Raw genomic sequence first — 26,139 nt, 5'->3', positions numbered from 1 at the left:
CGGCGGCAAGGCGGGGTTGGGGGAGACGGTGGCGAGGCGGAGGCGACGAGGGGGAGAAGAGAGAGTGGGGAATTGGGGGAGGAGGCAGATCAGGAGAGGGAATCAGGCCGCGCGGGGGGTTATGTGAAAATAGCTATAACAGTAGCGTGGGGTCTCAAAACGTGCTGCTGCTAAAATCCATAGTAGTAGCGCTGTTTCTACAAAGGCGCTACTACTATACCTAGCACGTCGGGAATGGTGTGGCAATTATAGTAGTAGCGCGTTCTGCCCCTGCCGCGCTACTGCTAAGCGTGTAACAGTAGCGCCGTTTTACCAGACGCGCTACTGCTAAGTAGCAGTAGCACCTCATTTTAACAAATGCTATTGGTAAGATTCTGTGTATAAGGTTTTCCCTAGTAGTGAAAGGGTAAGGTGGTTGGCCTTTGTAAGGTGGCCATATCACATGACAACTCCATACAAAATGTAATGCTCGTTGAATCTCTTGGCTATAATTTACTTTCTGTATCTAGACTAGCCGATTTCGGTTTCAATGTCCTATTTACTGAAGTGGATTGCCAAGTGTTTCAAAGAGATAATCATAATATTGTCTTTACCGGTATACATAGAGGTGATATATACATTGTTGACTTCACTAAAATGTCTCAACCTAGAACTTGCTTAATTGCTAAATATTCTAAAGGCTAGTTATGGCATAGATGGTTAGGTCATGTGGGCATGCGAAATCTTAATAAGCTTATTAAAGGTGATCACATCCTTGGTGTTAAAGATGTTACATTTGACAAAGATAGACTTTGTAGTGCTTGCCAAGCAGGAAAAAAAGTTGGAGGAAGTCATCCCGTGAAGAACATCGTGACCACGAGAAGACCACTTGAGCTACTTCACATGGATCTTTTTGGTCCCAACGCCAACAAGAGTCTCAGTGGTAACTCATTCGGGTTGGTCATTGTTGATGATTTTTCAAGATCTACGTGTGTGTTCTTTCTTGATGATAAATCGCAGGTCCAAAAGATCTTCAAGAACTTTGCTAGGAAGGCCCAAAATCAATTTGAAGCGAAGATCAAGAAGGTTCGCAGCGACAACGGAACAAATTTCAAGAACACAAATGTGGACACCTTTCTTGACGAAGAAGGGATTTCACATGAGTTCTCGGCTACGTACATGCCTCAACAAAATGGAGTTGTTGAGAGGAAGAACCGGACGCCCATTGAAATGGCGAGAACGATGCTTGATGAGTACAAGACGCCAAAACACTTTTGGGCAGAAGCGGTGGAGACAGCTTGTCATGCAACAAATCGTCTATATCTTCACGAGCTACTCGGCAAGACGACATACGAGCTTCTCACCGGTAACAAACAACAAACCCCAAGTTGGATACTTTCGGGTATTCGACTCAAAGTGCTACATTCTTGATAAGCATCGTCATTCAAAATTTGCTCCTAAATCTCATGAAGGTTTCCTACTCGGTTATGGCTCAAACTCTCACACTTACCGTGTCTACAACAATTTCACCCAAAAGGTTGAAGAGATGGTAAATGTGAAGTTTGACGAATCTGACGGCTCGCAAGTAGAGCAACTGCCAATTGATGTAGGTGACAAAGATCCTTCGGAAGCAATACAAGACTTGTCTATTGGCAAGATTCTCCCAACGGAGGTGAAGGAGAGTACCTCATCCATCCAGGTGGAAGCCTCAACTTCACGCGAAGGTGAACCACAAGTTGACTTGGAGGCATCCACAAGTGGAACACATCAAGATGATGGAAACGAGGATGTACAAGAAGATGAACCTCATCAACCTCCTTCTCCACCTCCGCGAGAGAACAACAACGCCAACGACAATGAAGAGAGATAAGAAGAATAACAAGACAATGAAGAGGATGTTCCACCCCGACCCAAACAAAAGCTCTCACGAGTTCAAGCAAGAGTCGCAAGAGATCATCCCGTCGAACAAATCTTCGATGATATTCAAACCGGGAGAATTACTCGCTCTAAAACTCGTTTGGCTAACCTTTGTGAACATTACTAGTTCATTTCTAGTATTGGACCTATGAAGGTTGAAGATGCTCTTGATGATCCGGATTGGGTGAACGCCATGCATGAAGAGCTACACAATTTCGAGAGGAACCAAGTGTGGACATTGGTTGAAAATCCTTATGAGAAGAAAAATGTCACTGGAACCAAATGGTGTTTCGGAATAAGAAATATGAAGATGGACAAGTTGTACGCAACAAGGCTCGTCTCGTCGCTCAAGGCTACACTCAAGTCGAAGGTGGTGAGACATATGCCCCCGTTGCTAGACTTGAACCCATTCACATCTTACTTGCTTATGCCAATCACCATGATATCACTTTATATCAAATGGACATTCAAAGTGCATTTCTCAATGGTGAAATTGAGGAGGAAGTTTATGTTAAACAACCTCCCGGCTTTTTTAATCCCAAGAAAGCCGATCATGTTTAAAAACTTCACAAAGCTCTTTATGGTCTTAAACAAGCTCCTAGAGTGTGGTATAAATGCTTAACTAAGTTCCTTATTGAAAAAGGCTTTGAGATTGGAAAAATTGATTCTACACTTTTTACTAAAAGGGTTAATGGTGAATTATTTGTGTGCCAAATTTATGTGGATGATGTCATATTTGGTTCGACTAACCCTCATTTTAGTGAAAAGTTTGGAAGGCTAATGTCGGAGAACTTTGAGATGTCTATGATGAGTGAACTCAAGTTCTTTCTTGGTTTGCAAATCAAGCAAACTAAGGAGGGTACCTTTGTTTCCCAAAAAAATTATACCAAGGACTTATTCAAGAAGTTCAACATGCAAGAATGGAAAGGTATGAATACACCCATGCTTACTAGCGGACATCTTGACTTGACAAAGGATGGCGAACCGGTTGGCCAAAAGGTTTACCACTCTATGATTGGTTCATTGTTATATCTATGTGCCTCCCGTCCCAATATTATGCTAAGTGTGTGCATGTATGCATGATATCAAGCGCCCCCCAAAGAATGTCATCTTAAGGATGTGAAAAGGATAGTGAGATACTTAATTCATACACTAAACTTTGGCATTTGGTATCCTAAGAGGTCTTCTTTTGATCTTGTTGGCTACTCCGATTCAGACTATGCCGGTGACAAGGTTGATAGAAAGTCCACTTCGGGTACTTGTCAATTTCTTGGTAGATCTCTTGTGTCTTGGTCCTCCAAGAAACAAAACTCTCTATCCTTATCTACCGCTGAAGCGGAATACATTGCTGCCGGTTCATGTCGTGCTCAATTACTTTGGATGACCCAAAGTCTTAAAGATTATGGGATACATGTGAAACATGTTCCATTGCTTTGTGACAATGAAAGTGCTATTAAGATTGCTCATAATCATGTGCAACATTCTCTAACTATGCATATTTAAGTTCATCATCATTTCATCCAAGATCATGTTGCTAAAGGAGATATCGATCTTAAACATGTTCGCACCGATAAGCAATTAGCATATACATTCACCAAACCACTTGATGAGAAAGTATTTTTTTGTTTGAGAGCTTAGTTTAACATCATTGATGCCTCAAACTTGGAGTAGAAACTCCATGTGGATGCATGCAAGGCATGAACCTTTATATGACTAATCCTTGATTTTTCTCTTATGATGATGATCATATGTCTTGGATCTATATTTTTACCCTTGCATGTTATGTAACCCTTGTAGGTACTTGGATAAGTTCAATTCTATGAGATTGCAACTCACTCACATCCTAAGCAATCTCTACATCACCAAGTCTCTATAATATGGTGGTTGAAGACAAGGAAGCATGGATCCTTTCAATATATCCTTTGACAAATTCTATATATCAATTTCATTTGTTATCAAATCTCATGATTGACATGTTGGACACACAAGTGCTCTTCCTTAGAATACTAACCCATGTAGGAAGATGAACTCAATCTACAAGCAGTGCTCCCAACTCTTGATGAACTACATGAACCTTGAGCATCCTACACAAGTTCACCTACATGATCAAGATCAACACCACCACCAAGGTATGTTATTCCATCTTAGAGAAGCTTTACCCCAAGTCATGGGATAAAGCAGCTCAACAAGATGTGAATACATCAAAATGCTTAAACGAAAAATGGCAACCCCATTTTTGAGCTTAAACGATGAGTATGACCTATGATCAAGTGACTTCACTTAACGCCTAAGTCAATATACTCTAACATATGTGACTTTGTCACCGACCAATTCTAGATGAAGTTCTCTAGTGTTTCTATGTGTTCTTGCATTTGCCTCTTGCATGCTTGTTTCCCCTTTCAAAAAATAACTTCATCTAGATTTCTTTTATTTTCTCTGTTATTTTCTTTGCATTCCCTGCATTTAATTCATTGCAAATCCTTTATTTAATTCCCTGTAAATCTTTGTGAGATCCTATTCTCCTAGTGAGCTGAGATGACAAATTTTTTCCTCTGTGTTGAACTCGGCCTCACCAATCTTTTCTTATCGGCTAGACCGAATCAACTCGGTGTCACCGATGTAAAAGATTCGGTGTTACCGATTTCACTACTGAGAAAACCTTTTGCCATTTGCGTCCTGCATTTGTTTTCCAGCTCCACTTGATTATTCTTATCCTCTACGCGCATCAGAATCTACATGCTGCTTTGTCATGTGACTCAAGGACAAAACCTATTTGACTCATGCTCCAGAAGATCCCTTCTTGAAAATTGATGTCAAAGGGGGAGAGAGAGATCACACCAAAGCTTATTTTATGGGAAAAGAGACCCTATGGGAGAGAGAGAGTTTTTAGTCTTCCCAGATGCTTGGTATTCAAAGAGGAGAGAAGCCATATGTCTTTAAGAGGGAAAAGACATGTTAGTAGATGTTTCTTTGTGTCTGTTGCTCTGATTTTCTTTGCTTTGATTTTCTATTACCCTATCTTCTCCCATTATCCAATATCAGACTCAGGGGGAGAAATAGTTCATATCTAAGGGAAGAAAATCTTTGGAATTCATTGCATATCTTTATTACTTGGGGACATGTCTATATCCAAATAGAGTACTAAGTACTCACTCACTACATGTCATCCCAGTCTTGGTACTCTTGTAGTTTCCTGTTCTTGCTCTGATTAGTAGATGTTCCTGTGTTACCTAACTCTATTTTCTCAGGTTCATCTCTTCCAAAGTCATCTCAAGCCCACAGGGTAATTATATGCATCGCACTCATGTGCATGATGATCCCTTGCCGATGTAGATACTTTTTGCAAGAAGGACTCATGAACATGAGGTACATCTTCTGCATTTCACATCATTTGCTTTCATAAGTCTATCTTCACATGATTTCATACATATAGGGGGAGCGAATGCATGTTACATGTCCTTCCAAAGCTTGACTTGTTACTTTCCATATCTTTATCTAAAGCTTTGATGTATGTTGTCATCAATTACCAAAAAGAGGGAGATTGAAAGCACACGTGCTCCCTGGGTGATTTTGGTAATTAATGTCAACATATCTCTAGTTGGACTAATACGTTTATCTAGTATATTTTAGATAAGTTCAACATTGGAGTGGCAGGACAAGAGGATGTGGAACCCCTTCAAGATGCTAAGGACACACATATTGGCAAAAGCTCAAGACTCTTCATTTTCATTTTAGTGATCCAAGATCACATTGAGTCCATAGGAAAAGCCAATACTATTAAAAGGGGATGATGTGTTGCTCAATGGTTTGCTTGCTCAAAGTGCTTAGTGATATGCTCCAAAGCCCTCAACCACTTTCTCCTTTCCTCATATTTCCTAAACCTAAAGTCAAACTTGGCCCCACCGATTTGATTCATCCGGCGCCACCGAGTTCACTTGGCATAGCCACTGCCAGAAACCCTAATCAGTTCATTCTCATTGATGGGATCTCGGTCTCACCGAGATGGCCCTACAAACTCTCTGTTGCCTATTGCAATTATTTCGGTCCCACTGAGATACGCAGTCGGTCCCACCGAGTTTGCTTGGCCAAGTCTCTGTTTTCTTATTGCTGAAATCGGCCTCACCGAGTTCATGCAATCGGTCTCACCGAGATGAGGTTTTCCCTAACCCTAGCACATCGGTCCCACCGAGTTAACCTTGTTGGTCCCACCGAAAACTCTAACATTCACATTTTCAATCAGACTGGTCTAACCGAGTTTCACTATTCGGTCCCACCGAGTTCGGTAAATTGTGTGTAATGTCTGGATTTTGTGTGGAGGCTATATATACCCCTCCACCCCTTCTCCATTTGAGAGAGAGCCATCAGAACGTGCCTACACTTCCATTACTCATTTTCTGAGATTGAACCACCTACTCATGTGTTGAGACCAATATATTCCAATACTACCACAAGATTCCTAATCTCTATCCTTCCCCAAGTTGATTTCCACTCAAATAATCTTTCCACCATATCCAAATCTCTGAGAGAGAGTTGAGTGTTGGGGAGACTATCATTTGAAGCACAAGAGCAAGGAGTTCATCAACAACACACCATCTATTACCTTTTGGAGAATGGTGTCTCCTAGATTGGTTAGGTGTCACTTGGGAGCCTCCGTCAAGATTATGGAGTTGAACCAAGGAGTTTGTAAGGGCAAGGAGATCTCCTACTTTGTGAAGATCTACCGAAGCGAGGCAAGTGCTTCATGGGCGATGGCCATGGTGGGATAGAAAAGGTTACTTCTTTGTGGACCGTTGGTGGGTGGAGCCCTTCGTGGAGTCGCGCAACCGTTAGCCTTCGTGGGTTGAAGTCTCCACCAGTGTGGATGTACGATAGCACCACCTATCGGAACCATGCCAAAAATCTCCGTGTCTCCAATTGCGTTTGCACACTCCAATCACATCCCTTTACTTTCTTGCAAATTGCATGCTTTACTTTCCGCTGCTGTTGGATTTCGGGTCCGCAAACCCTTGAGAGGTTCGAACTCTGGGGTGCGTGCAGAGATCTCAACCTTCCTAGCCTGCCAACTCGCGAACCACACAACCTATCACGTCGAGCTCAAAGGGAAAGGAAGACACGACAATTTACCCAGGTTTGGGCCACCTTGCGGTGTAAAATCCTACTCCTGATTTGTGGTGGATTTGCCTCGAGGGGCTGAGGAAGAACTAGTACGCTGGAGAAGAGCCTCAGGAGGCGTGTTCTTGAGCTCAAGTGAGCTGGTGAGGTGGTGAGGCTGGAATGGATTTGATCCCCCCTCCTTTAGTGGTGGCTAGGTCCTATTTATAGTGGCCTTGGTCCTCTTCCCAAATGTAGACGGGAAGGGATCCCACAACGGCCAACTTTGAAGGGAGACAACAAGTACGTCCTATCCCGACTAAAGTGGTCTTCGCCTGCAAAAGCCGCTGGTCGTGACGCTGCGGTGGTCTCGGCGGTGACCTCCGCCCTGCTATCCTGGTGGTCTTGGTCTTGTTGCACCAGAATGGAAACCTTTGGTTGATTCCTCGGGACTCCGTGCCTGCTGCTTGCCTCCTTTGCACTGAAGGGGAAACTGGTACTCTACGCCCGTTGGCACCCGCCTGGCGCCCACCTGGCCTTGGTTGTCATGGCTCACGTCAGCCGAACCTCGCAAGGTGCACCTTGCATAGAAATCTCTGCTCCTCGGGAGCCAGCCTAAGGGGGTGTGTCGTCCGCCTTGCGAGGTTTGGCCCCTCAATAGGGTCTTGAGTTGTTGATGCTGGAGCTGGGCCGTACCACGCCGTCCATGGAGCCATGCCATGGGACGCAGGTAGGCAAGTCTGGGTACCCCCGTATCCAGAACGCCAACAGTAGCCCCCGGGCCCAAGGCGCGCTCGGACTTGGCTTCTGGTTGAAGCCAAAGGGCAAGTGCGGAGCGCCGCGTGCCCTAACCGCCTGCGGCCTTGGAAGACGCGTGGCAAAAGATGGGACGTGGGCGTCTCCACTTCCCCATGCCGCATTGAAATCCGCCAAGCCTGGCGGCCGCATGTTGCCAGAGCAGTCCGCCCCTGTAGATTGTTGTGCTTGGCCTTGGCCCCTTCTCTCCCCCACTTGCAATCCTTCTCGCAGATCCAGTGTCAACATTGTTCCCCCCTCCTTGCTTCCACCATGGCCCCGCAGCAGAGGAAGAAGAAAGGAAGGTCGCATGCTCCGGCTGAACCCGCGCCGACCTTGGAACCTGCTCTCGAGCGGTCGACGGTGATAAACCAAGAGGAGCTGGCCAAGGTTCACCCAGCTCTTGCCGCCGATTCCAATGAGTGGAAGGCGACGATCGCCCGACCTGCATCTTGGTCCACAGGCGACATGAGCACCACCGACATTCCTATCCGTCTTCACGCCCTCTTCGCTAGCCTGATTCCCCCTTTCTCCCCTTTCTTCAATGCCATAATCTCGCACTACAGATCCACCTGCTGCACCTGGATCCCCGCTCCATCATCCTCCTTGCCGTCTTCGCTTTCCTTTGGGAAGCCATGGTCAGCATTACTCCTTCTATAGCCCTGTTTCGCCATTTCCTCTTGCTCCGTCTGGTCGACACCCATCAGTGCTCGGGGTGCGCGGTCTTCCAGGCTCTTCCAGCGACGGCCGACTAGGGGATCGACTTCGAGCTATCGCCAGATGCGAAGGGGTTCCGGAAACAGGGGTTGTTTGTAGATGCCGGCACGCGCAACCCCCTACTTTTGACCCCTCGAGCGCTAGGGGTTCCCAGCTCCTGCTGGGGGCATGTGAAGCTAGTCGACCACCGGCTTGCCCGCGTTTGGAAGCGGCTGACTGGGCTGAAGAAGCTCGGGGTGACAGCGCCAATGGTGGTGCAGGAATTCATCCAGTGGCACATCGCCCCACTCCAGCGCCATTCCCACCCAATGTGGGCCTTCACAAGTGCTAAGGACTCCATGAGGCTCCAAGCGCGTGCGCTACCTTCCAAGACGCTGAGCAAGGTGCTCGAGCTTCTGACGGGCGACTCCAAACCCACCGCGCTTCCAGGGAAGGGCTCCCTCTTGTACCAGTGCTCAAACAAGATGGCCTTCGTGAAGCTGATGCCCCTCTTTGATGAGTGGGGGTCATGCCCGGTAGGCCTTGAAGGGCCTTGCGACAATCCTATCCTCATGGGTCCCTTGCTTCTTGACCCCTGCTACCTCTTGAGCTTGCGTTGGTTTTTCCCTTGAAGAGGAAAGGGTGATGCAGCAAAGTAGCGTAAGTATTTCCCTCAGTTTTGAGAGCCAAGGTATCAATCCAGTAGGAGACGACACACAAGTCACCTAGTACCTAAACAAACAATCAAGAACCTTGCAACCAACGCGATAAAGGGGTTGTAAATCCCTTCACGGTCACTCACAAAGTGAGATCTGATAGAGATAGTAAAGTAAATATTTTTGGTATTTTTGTTGTATAGATTGGAAAGTAAAGATTGCAAAATAGTAAACGAGATGTGATAAAATGGAAAAGAGATGTAATATAATAGAAAAGAGACCCGAGGGCCATAGGTTTCACTAGTTGCTTCTCTCAAGATAGCATGTATTACGATGGGTGAACAAATTACTGCCGAACAATTGATAGAAAAGCGCATAATTATGAAGATATCGAAGGCAATGATCATGAACATAGGCATCACGTCCGTGTCAAGTAGACCTAAACGATTCTGCATCTACTACTATTACTCCACACATCGACTGCTATCCGACATGCATCTAGAGTATTAAGTTCATAAGAACGGAGTAACACATTAAGCAAGATGACATGATGTAGAGTGATAAACTCAAGCAATATGATATAAACCCCATCTTTTTATCCTCGATGGCAATAATACAATACGTGCCTTGCTGCCCCTACTGTCACTGCGAAAGGACACCGCAAGATTGAACGCAAAGCTAAGCACTTCTCCCATTGCAAGAAAGATCAATCTAGTAGGCCAAACTAAACCGATAATTCGAAGAGACTTGCAAAGATATAAAATCATGCATATAAGAATTCAGAGAAGAACTGAATAATATTAATAGATAATCTAGTTCATAAATCCACAATTCATCGGATCTCGGCAAACGCACCATAAAAGAATATTACATTTAATAGATCTCCAAGAACATCGAGGAGAACTTTGTATTGAGAATAAAAGAGAGAGAAGAAGCCATGTAGCTAATAACTATGGACCCGAAGGTCTGTGGTAAACTACTCACACTTCATCAGAGAGGCAATGGTGTTGATGTAGAAGCCCTCCGTGATCGATTCTCCCTCCGGAAGATCGCCGGAAAAGGCCATAAGATGGGATCTCACAGGTACAGAAGGTTGCGTCGGTGGAAAAGTGGTTTGGTGGCTCCCCCTGATGTTTCTAGGGTATAAGAGTATATATAGGTGAAAGAAGTACATCGGTGGAGCTACGAGGGACCCACGAGGGTGGGGGGCGCGCCTACCCCCCTGTGCGCGCCCTCCTGCCTCGTGGACGCCTCGTTGCGTCTTTGACTTCAACTCCAAGTCTTCTAGTTTGCTTTCGGTCCAAGAAAGATCATCGCGAAGGTTTCATTCCATTTGGACTCCGTTTGGTATTCCTTTTCTGCAAAACTCTAAAATAGGCAAAAAAACAGAAACTGGCACTGGACCTCCGGTTAATAGGTTAGTCCCAAAAATAATATAAAAGAGCATATTAAAGCCCATTAAACATCCAAAACAGATAATATAATAGCATGGAGCAATAAAAAATTATAGATACGTTGGAGATGTATCAAGCATCCCCAAGCTTAATTCCTGCTTGTCCTCGAGTAGGTAAATGATAAAAACAGAATTTTTGATGTAGAATGCTACCTAGCATATTTACCAATGTAATTTTATTTATTGTGGCATGAATGTTCAGATCCGAAAGATTCAAGACAAAAGTTTAATATTGACATAAAAATAATAATACTTCAAGTATACTAACAAAGCAATCATGTCTTTTCAAAATAGCATGGCCAAAGAAAGTTATCCCAACAAAATCATATAGTTTGGTTATGCTCTATCTTCATCACACAAAGTATTTAATCATTCACAACCACGATGACAAGCCAAGCAATTGTTTCATACTTTTGATGGTCTCAAACTTTTTCAATCTTCACGCAATACATGAGCGTGAGCCATGGACATATCACTATACGTGGAATGGAATGGTGATTGTGGAGAAGACAAAAAAGGAGAAGATAGTCTCACATCAACTAGGCGTATCAACGGGCTATGGAGATTCCCATCAATAGATATCAATGTGAGTGAGTAGGGATTGCCATGCAATGGATGCACTAGGGCTATAAGTGTATGAAAGCTCAACAAAAGAAACTAAGTGGGTGTGCATCCAACTTGCTTGCTCAAGAAGACCTAGGTCACTTTGATGAAGCCCATCATTGGAATATACAAGCCAAGTTCTACAATAAAAAATACCCACTAGTATATGAAAGTGACAACATAGGAGACTCTCTATCATGAAGATCATGGTGCTACTTTGAAGCACAAGTGTGGTAAAAGGATAGTAGCATTGCCCCTTCTCTCTTTTTCTTTCATTTTTTATTTGGGCCTTTTCTCATTTTTTATGGCCTCTTTTTTTCTTCTTCTTTTTATTTATTTAGTCCGGAGTCTCATCCCAACTTGTGGGGGAATCATAGTCTCCATCATCCTTTCCTCACTGGGATAATGCTCTAATAATGAAGATCATCACACTTTTATTTACTTACAACTCAAGAATTACAACTCAATACATAGAACAAAATATGACTCTATGTGAATGCCTCCAGCGGTGTACCGGGATATGCGAGTGACATGTATGAAAAATTATGAATAGTGGCTTTGCCACAAATACGATCTCAACTACATGATCATGCAAGGCAATATGACAATGATGGAGTGTGTCATAATAAATAGAACAGTGGAAAGATGCATGGCAATATATCTCGGAATGGCTCTGGAAATGCCATAATAGGTAGGTATGGTGGAGGTTTTGAGGAAGGTATATGGTGGGTGTATGGTACCGGGGAAAGTAGCACGGTACTAGAGAGGCTAGCAATGGTGGAAGTGTGAGGGTGCGTATAATCCATAGACTCAACATTGGTCATAAAGATCTCACATACTTATTGCAAAAAATTATTAGTTATCGAAATGAAGTACTACGTGCATGCCCCTAGGGGGATAGATTGGTAGGAAAAGACCATCGCTCGTCCCCAACCGCCACTCATAAGGAAGACAATCAATAAATAAATCATGCTCCAACTTAATCACATAACGGTTCACCATACGTGCATGCTACGGGAATCACAAACTTCAAAACAAGTATTCTTTAAATTCACAACTACTCAACTAGCATGATTCTAATATCACCATCTTCATATCTCAAAACAATTATCAAGCATCAAACTTTTCTTAGTATTCAACGCACTCAAAAGAAAGTTTCACATATCTTGAATACCAAGTATATTAACATTAAGAAAATTACCATGCTATTTAAGACTCTCAAAATAATATAAGTGAAGTATGAGAGTTCATCTATTTCTTCAAAATAAGACTACCACCATGCTGCTCTAAAAGATATAAGTGAAGCACTAGAGCAAATGACAAACTACTCCGAAAGATATAAGTGAAGATCAATGAGTAGTCGAATAATTATGCAACTATGTGAAGACTCTCCCATTTAATAATTTCAGATCTTGATACTTTATTCAAACAGCAAGCAAAGCTAAAGAAAATGACAATGCAAGGATAGCACAACTCATGTGAAGAAGCAAAAACTTAGGCTCAACTGATACTAACCGATAGTTGTTGAATAAGAAAGGTGGGATGCCTACCGGGGCATCCCCAAGCTTAGATGCTTGAGACTTCTTGAAATATTATCTTGGGGTGCCTTGGGCATCCCCAAGCATGAACTTTTATGTCTCCTTAATTCCTCTCATATCATGGTTTCTATTTTTTATCAAAAGCTTCATTCAAACCTACTCTACTAGCATGACTCTAATATCACCATCTTCGTATCTCAAAACAATCATAAAGAATCAAACTTCTCATAGTATTCAATGCACTTTATATGAAAGTTTTTATTATACCCATCTTGGATGCCCATCATATTAGGACTAGTTTTATAACCAAAGAAAATTACCATGCTGTTCTAAAAGACTCTCAAAATAATATAAGTGAAGCATGTGATATCAACAATTTATATAAAATAAAACCACCATCGTGCTCTAAAAAGATATAAGTGAAGCACTAGAGCAATATTGTCTAGCTCAAAAGATATAAGTGAAGCACATAGAGTATTCTAATAAATTCCGATTCATGCGTGTCTCTCCCAAAAGGTGTGTACATCAAGGATGATTGTGGTAAAATAAAAATCAAATACTCAAATCATACAAGATGCTCCAAGCAAAACACATATCATGTGGTGAATAAAAATATAGCCTCAAGTAAAGTTACCGATAGACAAAGACGAAAGAGGGGATGCCTTTCGGGGCATCCCCAAGCTTAGGCTTTTGGTTGTCCTTGAATTTTACCTTCGGGTGCCTTGGGCATCCCCAATATTAGGCTCTTGCCACTCCTTATTCCAAAATCCATCAAATCTTTGCCCAAAAACATGAAAACTTCACAACACAAAACTTCAACAGAAAATCTCATGAGCTCCATTAGTATAAGAAAATAAACCACAACTTTAGGGTACTGTAATTAACTCACTCTTTATTTATATTGGTGTTAAACCTACTGTATTCTAACTTCTCTATGGTTCATACCCCCAGATACTACTCATAGATTCATAAAAATAAGCAAACAATACACGGAAAACAGAATCTGTCAAAAACAGAACAGTCTGTAGCAATCTGTAACTTTCGAATACTTATATAACTCTAAAAATTCTGAAATAAATTGGTGGAACTGAGGAATTTGTCTATTAATCATATGCAAAAATAATCAACCTAAAAGCACTCTTCTGTCAAAAATGACAGCTATTCTCGCGAGTGCAAAAGTTTCTGTTTTTTACAGAAAGATCACAAAGACTTCACCCAAGTCTTCCCAAAGGTTCTACTTGGCACACAAACTAATTAGAACATAAAACCACATCTAACCAGAAGCTATATGAATTATTTATTACTAATCAGGAGCAAAAAGCAAAGAACAAAAATAAAATTGGGTTGCCTGCCAACAAGCGCTATCATTTAACGCCCCTAGCTAGGCATAAAAACACGAATAGATCTAGGTATTGCCATCTTCGGTATGCAATTCTTCAATTGAACACACATAACCCTTAGGAGGTTCTTTGGTTTTGTTAATGATCAAACTCCTAGGCAAGAAAACTAGAAATTAATTTTCGGCAAAAGGTTCCTTAATGATGTCGAAAAAATCGGGGTGAACACTTATTGATTTGAGATCTTCATTTTCCTTACTAGAAGATTCACCCTTATTATTTGGAACATAGATAAACTTGGAAACTTTGGTAGGAGGAGGATTTGAGGTATTTTTAATGGTAGAAAAAGTGGAACCCAAGTTGGTAATAATATCTTCGAGTTTATCAATTCTAGTAGAATCTTGATCTATCTTTTCATTAATTATGGGTTCCTTTTCCCTATGATTTTCCAGATTAACTCCTACCTTAGATCCATATTGAGTAATTTGGTTGTGGATATGCTTATCCAAATTTTCGATTAACTCAACAGTGGCAATTTTATTTTCAATAATATCGAGCCTTTGCATCACATGTTCCAAAGTTAAAATAGTTCCATTGACCAAAAGAGGTGGTGGGCCTAACAAATCTATCATGGAATTATAAGAATCAAAAGTATGGCTTCCCAAGAAATTCCGTCCAGTAATGGTGTCAAGAACATATATATTCCAAGGAGTAATGCCTACATAAAAATTGCGAACAAGAAAGGAAGTGGATTGCTTTCTAGTAGATATATTTTCAGCATTGCAAATTCTATACCAAGCATCTTTTATATTTTCTCCCTCCCTTTGTTTAAAATTGAGAACTTCATTATCGGGAGTACTAACAATGATAGGAGGACTAGCCATGAAGGAAAATCAAAGGATCTAACACACGAACACACAAGAAGCAAGCGAAAATAGGCAAGCGATAGAGGGGCGAAGAAAAGGAAAAGGTTTTCGAAAATCGTTTTAGAAGTGGGGGAGAGGAAAACGAGAGGCGAATGGCAAATAAAGTAATGCGAGGGAGAAGAGTTTATGATGGGTACTTGGTATGGCTTGACTTGGCGAAGATCTCCCAGGCAACGGCGCCAGAAATCCTTCTTGCTACCTCTTGAGCTTGCGTTGGTTTTTCCCTTGAAGAGGAAAGGGTGATGCAACAAAGTAGCGTAAGTATTTCCCTCAGTCTTGAGAACCAAGGTATCAATCTAGTAGGAGACAACACACAAGTCACCTAGTACCTGCACAAACAATCAAGAACCTTGCAACCAACGCGATGAAAGGGTTGTCAATCCCTTCACGGACACTTGCAAAAGTGAGATCCGATAGAGATAGTAAAGTAAATATTTTTGGTATTTTTGTTGTATAGATTGGAAGTAAAGACTGCAAAATAGTAAATGAGATGCGATATAATGGAAAAGAGATGTAATATAGTAGAAAAGAAACCCGGGGGCCATAGGTTTCACTACTGGCTTCTCTCAAGATATCATGTATTACAGTGGTTGAACAAATTACTGCCGAGCAATTGATAGAAAAGAGCATAATTATGAAGATATATAAGGCAATGATCATGAACATAGGCATCACGTCCATGTCAAGTAGACCAAAACGATTCTGCATCTACAACTATTGCTCCACACATCGACCACTATCCATCATGCATCTAGAGTATTAGGTTCATAAGGAGTAACGCATTAAGCGAGATGACATGATGTAGAGGGATAAACTCAAGCAATATGATATAAACCCCATATTTTTATCCTCGATGGCAACAATACAATATGTGCCTTGCTGCCCCTACTGTCACTGGGAAAGGACACCGCAAGATTGAACCCAAAGCTAAGCACTACCCTTATTGCAAGAAAGATCAATCTAGTAGGCCAAACTAAAACGATAATTTGAAGAGACTTGCAAAGATATCAAATCATGCATATAAGAATAAAGAGAAGAACCAAATAATATTCATATATAATCTTGTTCATAAATCCACAATTCATCAGATCTCGACAAACACACCGCAAAAGAATATTACATCAAATAGATCTGCAAGAACATCGAGGAGAACTTTGTATTGAGAATCAAAGAGAGAGAAGAAGCCATGTAGCTAATAACTATGGACCCGAAGGTCTATGGTAAACTACTCACGCTTCATCGAAGAGGCAATGGTGTTGATGTAGAAGCCCTCCGTGACCAATTCCCCCTCCGGCAGATCGCCGGAAAAGGCCCCAATATGGGATCCCACGGGTAGAGAAGGTTGCGGCGGGGGAAAAGTGGTTTCGTGGCTTACCCTGATGTTTCTAGGATATAAAAGTATATATAGGCGAAAGAAGTATGTCGATGGAGCTATGAGGGGCCCACGAGGGTGGGGGAGACATGCCTACCCCTCCTGGGCGCACCCTCCTGCCTCATGGATGCCTCGTTGCATCTGTGACTTCAATTCCAAGTCTTCTAGTTTGCTTTCGGTCCAAGAAAGATCATTGCGAAGGTTTCATTCCATTTGGAATCCGTTTGGTATTCCTTTTCTGCAAAACTCTAAAATAGGCAAAAAAACAAAAATTGGCACTCTGCCTCCGGTTAATAGGTTAGTCCCAAAAATAATATTAAAGAGCATAATAAAGCCCATTAAACATCCAAAACAGATAATATAATAGCATGGAACAATAAAAAATTATAGATACATTGGAGACGTATCAACCCTGCGGTGCGCCCCCCGAACGTGGAGGCAGGGGGCACACGCCACCAAGTAACACCGAGGTGACCTCCGGAGGTGAGGCGCCGCTAGTTGCTCAAGAGGCCGAGGCTCCTGAGGCCCCGGAAGGGGCCACGATGGGGCTGGCGCGACCCGGTACCCTTGAGGCATCCGCCTCTGAGGCTCGGGGAAGCTGCTCCAAGGTGGTTGCTGAGGCGGAGGTGCCTCCTGGCGCTCCTAAGGCTGTCGCCCCGGGAGCCCAGCTAATCGCTCCAGCTGCTAGGGATCGCCCTTCGATGATCGGCCGGCTTTGCACGAATCTTGAAGCAGTCCGCAAGAGGAAGGAGTCTCCGAGCTACAATGGTGACGCCTACCGGCCGCTGAAGCAGAGGAAGTACATAGCCGTGGACGAGTAAGTACCTCATTCTAGTGAATTCCTGTGTGCCATGATTTTTCCCTGACCAAGGCTTCGCAGGATCCCTGCGGTGGCAAAGCCTCAGGAGAGGCGTCCTTCAGGAGCTCTTGGCTCGATCCCGGTGCACAACCCCCCACGCCTGGCTCCCGCGCAAGGCATGGGGCCAACTCCAGCAGGTGACGTGCTACTAGGGGGCCTCGGGCTTGAGCCTCCTGCCTCCTTTTTCCACAACCTGGCCTGGGGGACGGGGGGCATGCCGACAGCTCCTCCACTGATCATTGCTGGTGATCGGGCGGCCCCTAAGGTGGTTTCGTCTTCAGGCTGCGAAACTGCATCGGCCAACCCCCAACCAGAGACAGGCGAGCCGCCTCGCGCCCTTCCAGGAGCTCCCAGGGTGGAAGACGGGCTTGGCCACGCATTGGAGTTCATGTGCGGGTGCAGTGCTGTCCGCTACGAGCTCTTCGGCGAGGCGATGCACGCGATGATTCGTCTTGGGGGAGAACTTACTGACGTCGACGCCCTGATACATCTCCAACGTATCTATAATTTTTGATTGTTCCATGCTATTATATTACCTGTTTTGGATATTTAATGGGCTTTATTATGAATGTTTATATTATTTTTGGGACTAACCTATTAACCAGAGGCCCAGTGCAAATTACTTTTTTTTTGCCTATTTCAGTGTTTCGCAGAAAAGGAATATCAAACAGAGTCCAAACGGAATGAAACCTTTGGGAGAATCTTTTTGGAACAAATGAAATTCAAGAGACTAGGAGTGGATGACAAGGAAGCAACGAGGCGACCACGAGGTAGGAGGGCATGCCCAGGGGGGAGGCGCGCCCCCACCCTCGTTGGCCCCTCGTGGCTCCACCGACCTACTTCTTTCACCTATATATACTCATATACCCTGAAAACATCCAGGAGCACCACAAAACCCTATTTCCACCGCCGCAACCTTCTGTACCCGTGAGATCCCATCTTGGGGCCTTTTCCGGTGCTCCGTTGGAGGGGAAATCGATCATGGAGGGCTTCTACATCAACACCATAGCCTCTCAGATGATGTGTGAGTAGTTTACCATAGACCTTCGGGTCCATAGTTATTAGCTAGATGGCTTCTTCTCTCTCTTTGATTCTCAATACAAAGTTCTCCTCGATCTTCTTGGAGATCTATTCGATGTAATACTTTTTGCGGTCTGTTTGTCAAGATCCGATGAATTGTGGGTTTATGATCAAGATTATCTGTGAACAATATTTGATTCTTCCCTGAATTCTTGTATGTATGATTTGATATCTTTGCAAGTCTGTTCAAATTATCAGTTTGGTTTGGCCTACTAGATTGATCTTTCTTGCAATGGGAGAAGTGCTTAGCTTTGGGTTCAATCTTGTGGTGTCCTTTCCCAGTGACAGTAGGGGCAGCAAGGCACGTATTATATTGTTGCCATCGAGGATAAAAAGATGGGGTTTATATCATATTGCTTGAGTTTATCCCTCTACATCATGTCATCTTGCTTAATGCATTACTCTGTTCTTATGAACTTAATACTCTAGATGCATGTTGCATAGCGCTCGATGTGTGGAGTAATACTAGTAGATGCAGAATCATTTCGATCTACTTGTCACGGACGTGATGCCTATATACATGATCATGCCTAGATATTCTCATAACTATGTGCTTTTCTATCAATTGCTCGACAGTAATTTGTTCGCCCACCGTAAGATATGCTATCTTGAGAGAAGCCACTAGTGAAACCTATGGCCGCCGGATCTCTTTTCCATCATATTATATCTCTTTTATTTACATTGCATCCCGTTTACTATTTTGCAATCTTTACTTTTGAATCTATACAACAAAAATACCAAAAATATTTATCTTATTATCTCTATCAGATCTCACTTTTGCAAGTGGTCGTGAGGGGATTGACAACCCCTTTATCACGTTGGTTGCAAGGTTCTTATTTGTTTGTGCAGGTACAAGGCAACGTGTGTGTAACCTCCTACTGGATTGATACCTTTGTTCTCAAAAACTGATGTAAATACTTACGCTACTTTGCTTCATCACCCTTTCCTCTTCAAGGGAAAACCAACGCATGCTCAAGAGGTAGCACGCCTGCCTCGAGACGGAGGACCGTCGGCTGGCGTGCGAATGGCACCAGCTGAAAGTTGCCATCAATCTTGGGCAGGTTCAGTGTGATCGTGCCGACGCACACGCTGCAACTTCTCTTGCAACTTCTTGTGAGGCTTGCGCCCGCACCCTGGAGGAGGCCAGGGCTGCTGAGCACTATGAGGAAGCCGAGGAGCGAGAGTGGGAACTCCGGACTTCAAACGCCGCCCTCGAGCAGGAGATTGAGGAACGACGGGCCTTCCTGGCCGCGTCGCCGGGCGATGCGCCTTGCGACGAGGTGGAGCTTCTAAGATGCCAGGAAGACGTGGCGCTGGAGGCCCTGGAGCATAGCCTGGTGTCAGAACGGCTGGAAGTGAGGGAGCACCAGGCAGCTATGGCTGAGGATGCCGTTGCTGCCCGGGATGCCCGGGTCGAGCTGGAGGTTGAGCAGAGGGTGGCGAAGGACCGTGCAGATCTGGCTGATGAGCATCGCTTGAAGCAGGAGCTACTGGAAGCCAACCTCGAGGGCAGGACCACCGCCCTAAAGATGAAGCTGGAATCTATGAAACATCGGGAGAGGGCCGCCGATGAAGCTCAGGCCTCTTCCAAGTCTGCCTTGGCCTCCACCCGCGCCGAACTGTCTTCCCTACAACAGCAGGTCGAGGATGCCGCGTCGCCTGTAGAGAAGACCGCGAATGAAGAGAATCGCCACCGGACGCTGTAGCGCGAGCACACCTCGATGCTCCAGGATCTCAGAGTCAGAGCCAACCGCGCCTTGGGCACCATCTGCGATGAGAGCGCTCCTCACCCACATGAGAATGATTACGCTAGCCACCTGAGCTTCTTTACCAACATCGTGGCCCACCTGGAGGATCAAGCCATAAGGGCTCGCGAGCTTGTTGAGTAGAGGAGTCGGGGTCTTCTCGGGTGCGCATTCTCATGCTTCTTCAGCCACCTCCTCAACCTCGATCCTCACTTCGACTTCAATGCCGCGTTAGCCCCCGTGCCCATGGTTATTCACGACAACCTGGCCGGGTGGGTGAATGACAATGTGGATGCCCTAGTAGCAGAATTTGCTCCGGAGGATGACGTGGTCGTGATTGCAGCCAAATAAGACGGTGCGGGTAGTGAGGATGAGGAGGATGGTAGCAACGATGCGAGCAGCGCGAGTAGCGCGGATGAAGGTGATGAAGAAGGCGCATCCAGCTAGGCCCGTATTTCCTTTTGCTTTGACCTGTACGACATAAGAACTTGAACACATCCTTGTGAGAGCATTTTTAAAGGGGGAGCCCCTTGTAATATATGAGATTATGAAATGCTTTTGAATTAGCGCCTGATACGTCTCCAACGTATCTATAATTTATGAAGCATTCATGCTATTATCTTATCTATTTTGGATGTTTATGGGCTTTATTATACACATTTATATTATTTTTGGGACTAACCTATTAACCAGAGGCCGAGCCCATATTGCTGTTTTCTTGCCTATTTTAGTGTTTCGAAGAAAAGGAATATCAAACGGAATGAAACCTTCGGGAGCGTTATTTTTGGAACGGAAGCGATCCAGGAGACTTGGAGTTGAAGTCAAGGAAGCTTCGAGGTGGCCACGAGGGTGGGGGGTGTGCCCCCCTACTGGGCGCGCCCCCCATGTCTCGTGGGCCCCTCGTGGCTCCCCCGACCGACTTCTTTCGCATATATATTCCCATATAGCCTAAAAACATTGAAGCGAACAATAGATCGGGAGTTCCACCGTCGCAAGCCTCTGTAGCCACCAAAAACCTCTCGGGAGCCCGTTCCGGCACCCTGCCGGAGGGGGAATCCATCACCGTTGGCCATCTTCATCATCTCGGCGCTATCGATGATGAGGAGGGAGTAGTTCACCCTCGGGGCTGAGGGTATGTACCAGTAGCTATGTGCTCTCTCTCTCGTGTTCTCTCTATAGCACGATCTTGATGTACCACGAGCTTTGCTATTATAGTTGGATCTTATGATGTTTCTCCCCCTCTACTCTCTTGTAATGGACTGAGGTTTCCCTTTGAAGTTATCTTATCGGATTGAGTCTTTAAGGATTCGAGAACACTTGATATATGTCTTGTCGTGCTTATCTGTGGTGAAAATGGGATATCACGTGATCCACTTGATGTATGTTTTTGTGATCAACTTGCGGGTTCCGCCCATGAACCTATGCATAGGGGTTGGCACACATTTTCATCTTGACTCTCCGGTAGAAACTTTGGGGCACTCTTTGAAGTACTTTGTGTTGGTTGAATAGATGAATCTGAGATTGTGTGATTCATATCGTATAATCATGCCCACGGATACTTGAGGTGACAATGGAGTATCTAGGTGACATTAGGGTTTTGGTTGATTTGTGTCTTAAGGTGTTATTCTAGTACGAACTCTATGATAGATTGAACGGAAAGAATAGCTTCATGTTATTTTACTATAGACTCTTGAATAGATAGAACAGAAAGGATAACTTTGAGGTGGTTTCGTACCCTACCATAATCTCTTCGTTTGTTCTCCGCTATTAGTGGGTTTGGAGTGACTCTTTGTTGCATGTTGAGGGATAGTTATATGATCCAATTATGTTATTATTGTTGAGAGAACTTGCACTAGTGAAAGTATGAACCTTAGGCCTTGTTTCCTAGCATTGCAATACCGTTATGCTCACTTTTACCACTTGTTACCTTGCTGTTTTTATATTTTCAGATTACAAATACCTATATCTACCATCCATATTGCACTTTTATCACTATCTCTTCGCCGAACTAGTGCACCTAGACAATTTGCCATTGTATTGGGTGTGTTGGGGACACACGAGACTCTTTGTTATTTGGTTGCAGGGTTGTTTGAGAGAGACCATCTTCATCCTACGCCTCGCACGGATTGATAAACCTTAGGTCATCCACTTGAGGGAAATTTGCTACTGTCCTACAAACCTCTGCACTTGAAGGCCCAACAACGTCTACAAGAAGAAGGTTGTGTAGTAGACATCAAGCTCTTTTCTGGCACCGTTGCTGGGGAGGTGAGTGCTTGAAGGTATATCTTAAGATCTTGCAATCGAATCTTTTAGTTTCTTGTTTTATCACTAGTTTATTATATAAAGGAAAACTACAAGAAAATGGAATTGAGTTTGCCTCTTACGCTTCATCTTTTTAATATCTTTCGTGAGTACGATGAAAAGGAAAATTGTGCTCAAATGCTAGAAGAAGAAGTCTATAAAATGCTTGATACTAAATCTTTTAATGATGAGCATGATTGGAATGTTGTTAGTATGAACTCTTTGAATATCCATAGTACTAATGATGATTGCACTAGTTATGATAAAGATGTCTCCTATAAGCTGTCGATTTTTGTGGAGTGAATCGGGTTTGCAAGTACACACCAATTAGGGAAAATAGATATTGCAAGAGTCATAAGCATTTAGAAACTAAATGGTTGCAAGAAAGGCTTAGTGTTAGTGCTGAAAATTTAAGATATCTTTACCATACTTGTGAACTTTGCAATGAACATGGTCATTTAAATCTTCGATGCAAATTGTTTCATGATCAAATCGTGTCCAAAAATTGTGATGACTTGATTTCCCTTGCGCATCATAATGAACTTAGTTTGCTTTTGGGTTATGAATAATTGAAATGTGCAACTAAGCTTATTCCAGAATTTAACCTTGAGGAATTCCTTGATATTGATCTAGAGGAGATTTATTTGTATTGCGCGATGAATTGCATTGAAAAATCCTTATATTGCCAATTACCTAAAGAAAAGAAAGCAAATAGAAGATGAATAGAACACTAATGAAAGGGATGAGACTTCCCAATATCCTCCTATTATTTCTCATGATGAATCAGACAATGAGGAGGAGCTTTCTATTCAACCAATCTCATCAATAAGGAGCTCAAAGAAGAAGGTTGAACCCACACATAATGTGAAGAAGAAAAAGAAAAGAAGGAGCAACAAAGGTAGAAAGGTATCCCTCCCAAATGATGTTGCTCCTACAACTCATGTTTGTCCCAATCTTGGGGATGCTATGTTTAATGAATATGATATTTTTAGCATCCCAAGTTTTGATATGCAAAGTTGTTATGATGATAGCATGCCTCTTACCTATGATGATTATATTGATGAAAGTGAGTTTGGAAGAGTGTCAACTTTAGGAAGTAGTGATCCCACTATTTTGGAAGATGTTGAATCTTATTGTGATGAATATGAAAGTAGATTTGGAAGAGTGTCAACTTTATTTACTCATGATTCCACTATCTTGGAAGAGGTTTCAATCGATTATGATGAGAACGAAGTTGCTACTTATGATGATTATTGTGATGAAACTTATGCTATAAAAGGTAGTGATGATTATAAAACTTGTCATGATTATGATTACCCTTTTTCTTAACATTACTCTTTTAATGTGGAAACAACTTTTAGTATTCAAGTCTTTTATGATACTCCCACCATTCCGAATGAGAAGAATTTTACTTATGTGGAGAGTAGTAAATTTTCTATGCTTGTAGATCATGAAAACAATGCTTTAGGTGCTGGTTATATTGTTGAATTCATTCATGATGCTACTGAAAATTATTATGAGGGAGGAACATATGCTTGTAGGAATTGCAATAATATCAAGTTCCTCTCTATGTGTTGAAAATCTTTAAGTTATGCTTGTTTTGCCTTCCTATGCTAGTTGATTATTGTTACCATAAGTTGTTTGCTCACAAAATCCCTATGCATAGGAAGTGGGTTAGGCTTAAATGTGCTAGTCATATGCTTCATGATGCTCCCGTTATGTTTCAATTCTTATCTTTTATGTGAGCATCATTGTCATCATCATGCCTAGCTACAAAGGCATTAAAGAAAAGCGCTTGTTGGGAGATAACCAAATATTTACCCTTACTGTTTTTGTTTGTCCACATGATTATGCTACTGTAGCAATCATGTTTTATAGCTTTTGTTTCAATAAAGTGCCAAGTAAGACCTTTAGTATAGCTTACGGTGATAGTTGTGTTGATCCTGCTGAAAATCAGAAACTTTTGCATCCAGTAAATTAGTTTTGCTAATTCACAGAAACATGCTTTTGACCTGATTATTTTTGCTCTGGATTGGTACACAATTGTCTTAGGACTTCCTAATATGTTAGGATTTTTGGAGTTCCATAAGTATACGTTTGATACAGATTACTACAGACTGTTCTGTTTTTGACAGATTCTGTTTTCTATGTGTTGTTTGCTTATTTTGATGAATCTATGAGTAGTATCGGAGGGTATGAACCATAGAGAAGTTGGAATACAGTAGATATTACACCAATATGAATTTAGAATGAGTTCATTATAGTACCTAAGTGGTGGTTTTATTTTCTTATACTAGCGGAGCTCACGAGTTCTTGTTGAGTTTGTTGTGGATGAAGCTTTTGAGAATTAGGAAACCGAGGTATAAAAGGAATTAAGGAGACACAAAACTTCAAGCTTGGGGATGCCCAAGGCACCCCAAGATAATATTTCAAGAAGTCTCAAGCATCTAAGCTTGGGGATGCCCCGTTAGGCATCCCACCTTTCTTCTTCAACAACTATCGGTTAGTATCGGTTGAACCTAAGTTTTTGCTTCTTCACATGAGTTGTGCTATCCTTGCAATGTCATTTTATTTTGCTTTGCTTGCTTTTTGAATAAAATACCAAGATCTGAAATTCTTAAATGAGAGAGAGTCTTCACATAGTTACATAATTATTTAGCTACTCATTGATCTTCACTTTTATCTTTTTTGGAGTAATTTTTCATTTACTCGTGTGCTTCACTTATATCCTTTGAGTAAATGGTTGAATGAGTTGATTGTCATAAATCTGAAATTATATATGTTTCATATGCTTACCATTGGGAGTAATGACTTCACATCTAAGAAGTAGAGGTTGTAAATTTGTTGAAGGTTAGCAAGCATTGTATTGGTCATTTAAAAAATTCATGAAAGAATATTGAAGGAAGAGAGATTTCACATATAAATATACTATCCTAGACATCTTTTATAATTGTGAGCACTCATTAAGTATGACATGCTAAAGAGTTGATGTTGGACAAGGAAGACAACGTAATGGGTTATATTTTCTCACATCTCAGTTAAAGTATATTGTCATGGATCATTCAAACATGTTGAGCTTGCCTTTTCCCTCATGCTAGCCAAATTCCTTGCACCAACTAGAGATACTACTTGTGCTTCCAAATATCCTTAAACCCAGTTTTTTCCATGAGTGTAAACTATACCTACCTATATGCGGTATTTACCTGCCGTTCCAAGTAAATTTGCATGTGCCAAACTCTAAACCTTCAAATAATAATCTGTTTTGTATGCCCAAATCGCTCCTGTAGCGACTAGGGGCTGTCACTATCTTCCATGCTAGGTGGGTTATTCTCAAGATGAGTGGACTCCGCTCATCATTCAAGAGAAAAATGGCTGGTAACCGGGATGCCCAGTCCCATGATCAAAATATCAAAATCAAATCAAAAATAATTGCAAACAAAACTCCCCCAGGACTGTTGTTGGTTTGGACGGTACCCCGTTGTTTCACATGGCCGTGGAGTGTGATTGTTGGTGGAGGGGGAGTAAAAACTTTAACATTCTGTTTGGGAACCACCTATAATGTATGTAGTATGGAAGATATTGGGAACCCTTGGTTGTTATGTTGACAATGAGATCATACCTCTCAAAATTATTTATCTCTATTTCAAAATCGAGCTCTGGCACCTCTGCAAATCCCTACTTCCCTCCGCGAAGGGCCTATCTTTTACTTTATGCAAGAGTCAGGGTGATCTTCACCTTTCCCTTTTTCATTTTATCCTTTGGCAAGCACCTCGTGTTGGAAAGATCCTGAT

The sequence above is a fragment of the Triticum dicoccoides genome, chromosome 4B, assembly GCF_002162155.2.
Source record: "Triticum dicoccoides isolate Atlit2015 ecotype Zavitan chromosome 4B, WEW_v2.0, whole genome shotgun sequence".
NCBI classification, from domain to species: Eukaryota; Viridiplantae; Streptophyta; class Magnoliopsida; order Poales; family Poaceae; genus Triticum; species Triticum dicoccoides.
The sequence above is the reverse complement of the archived record's forward strand: the minus strand, read 5'-3'. Positions refer to the sequence as shown.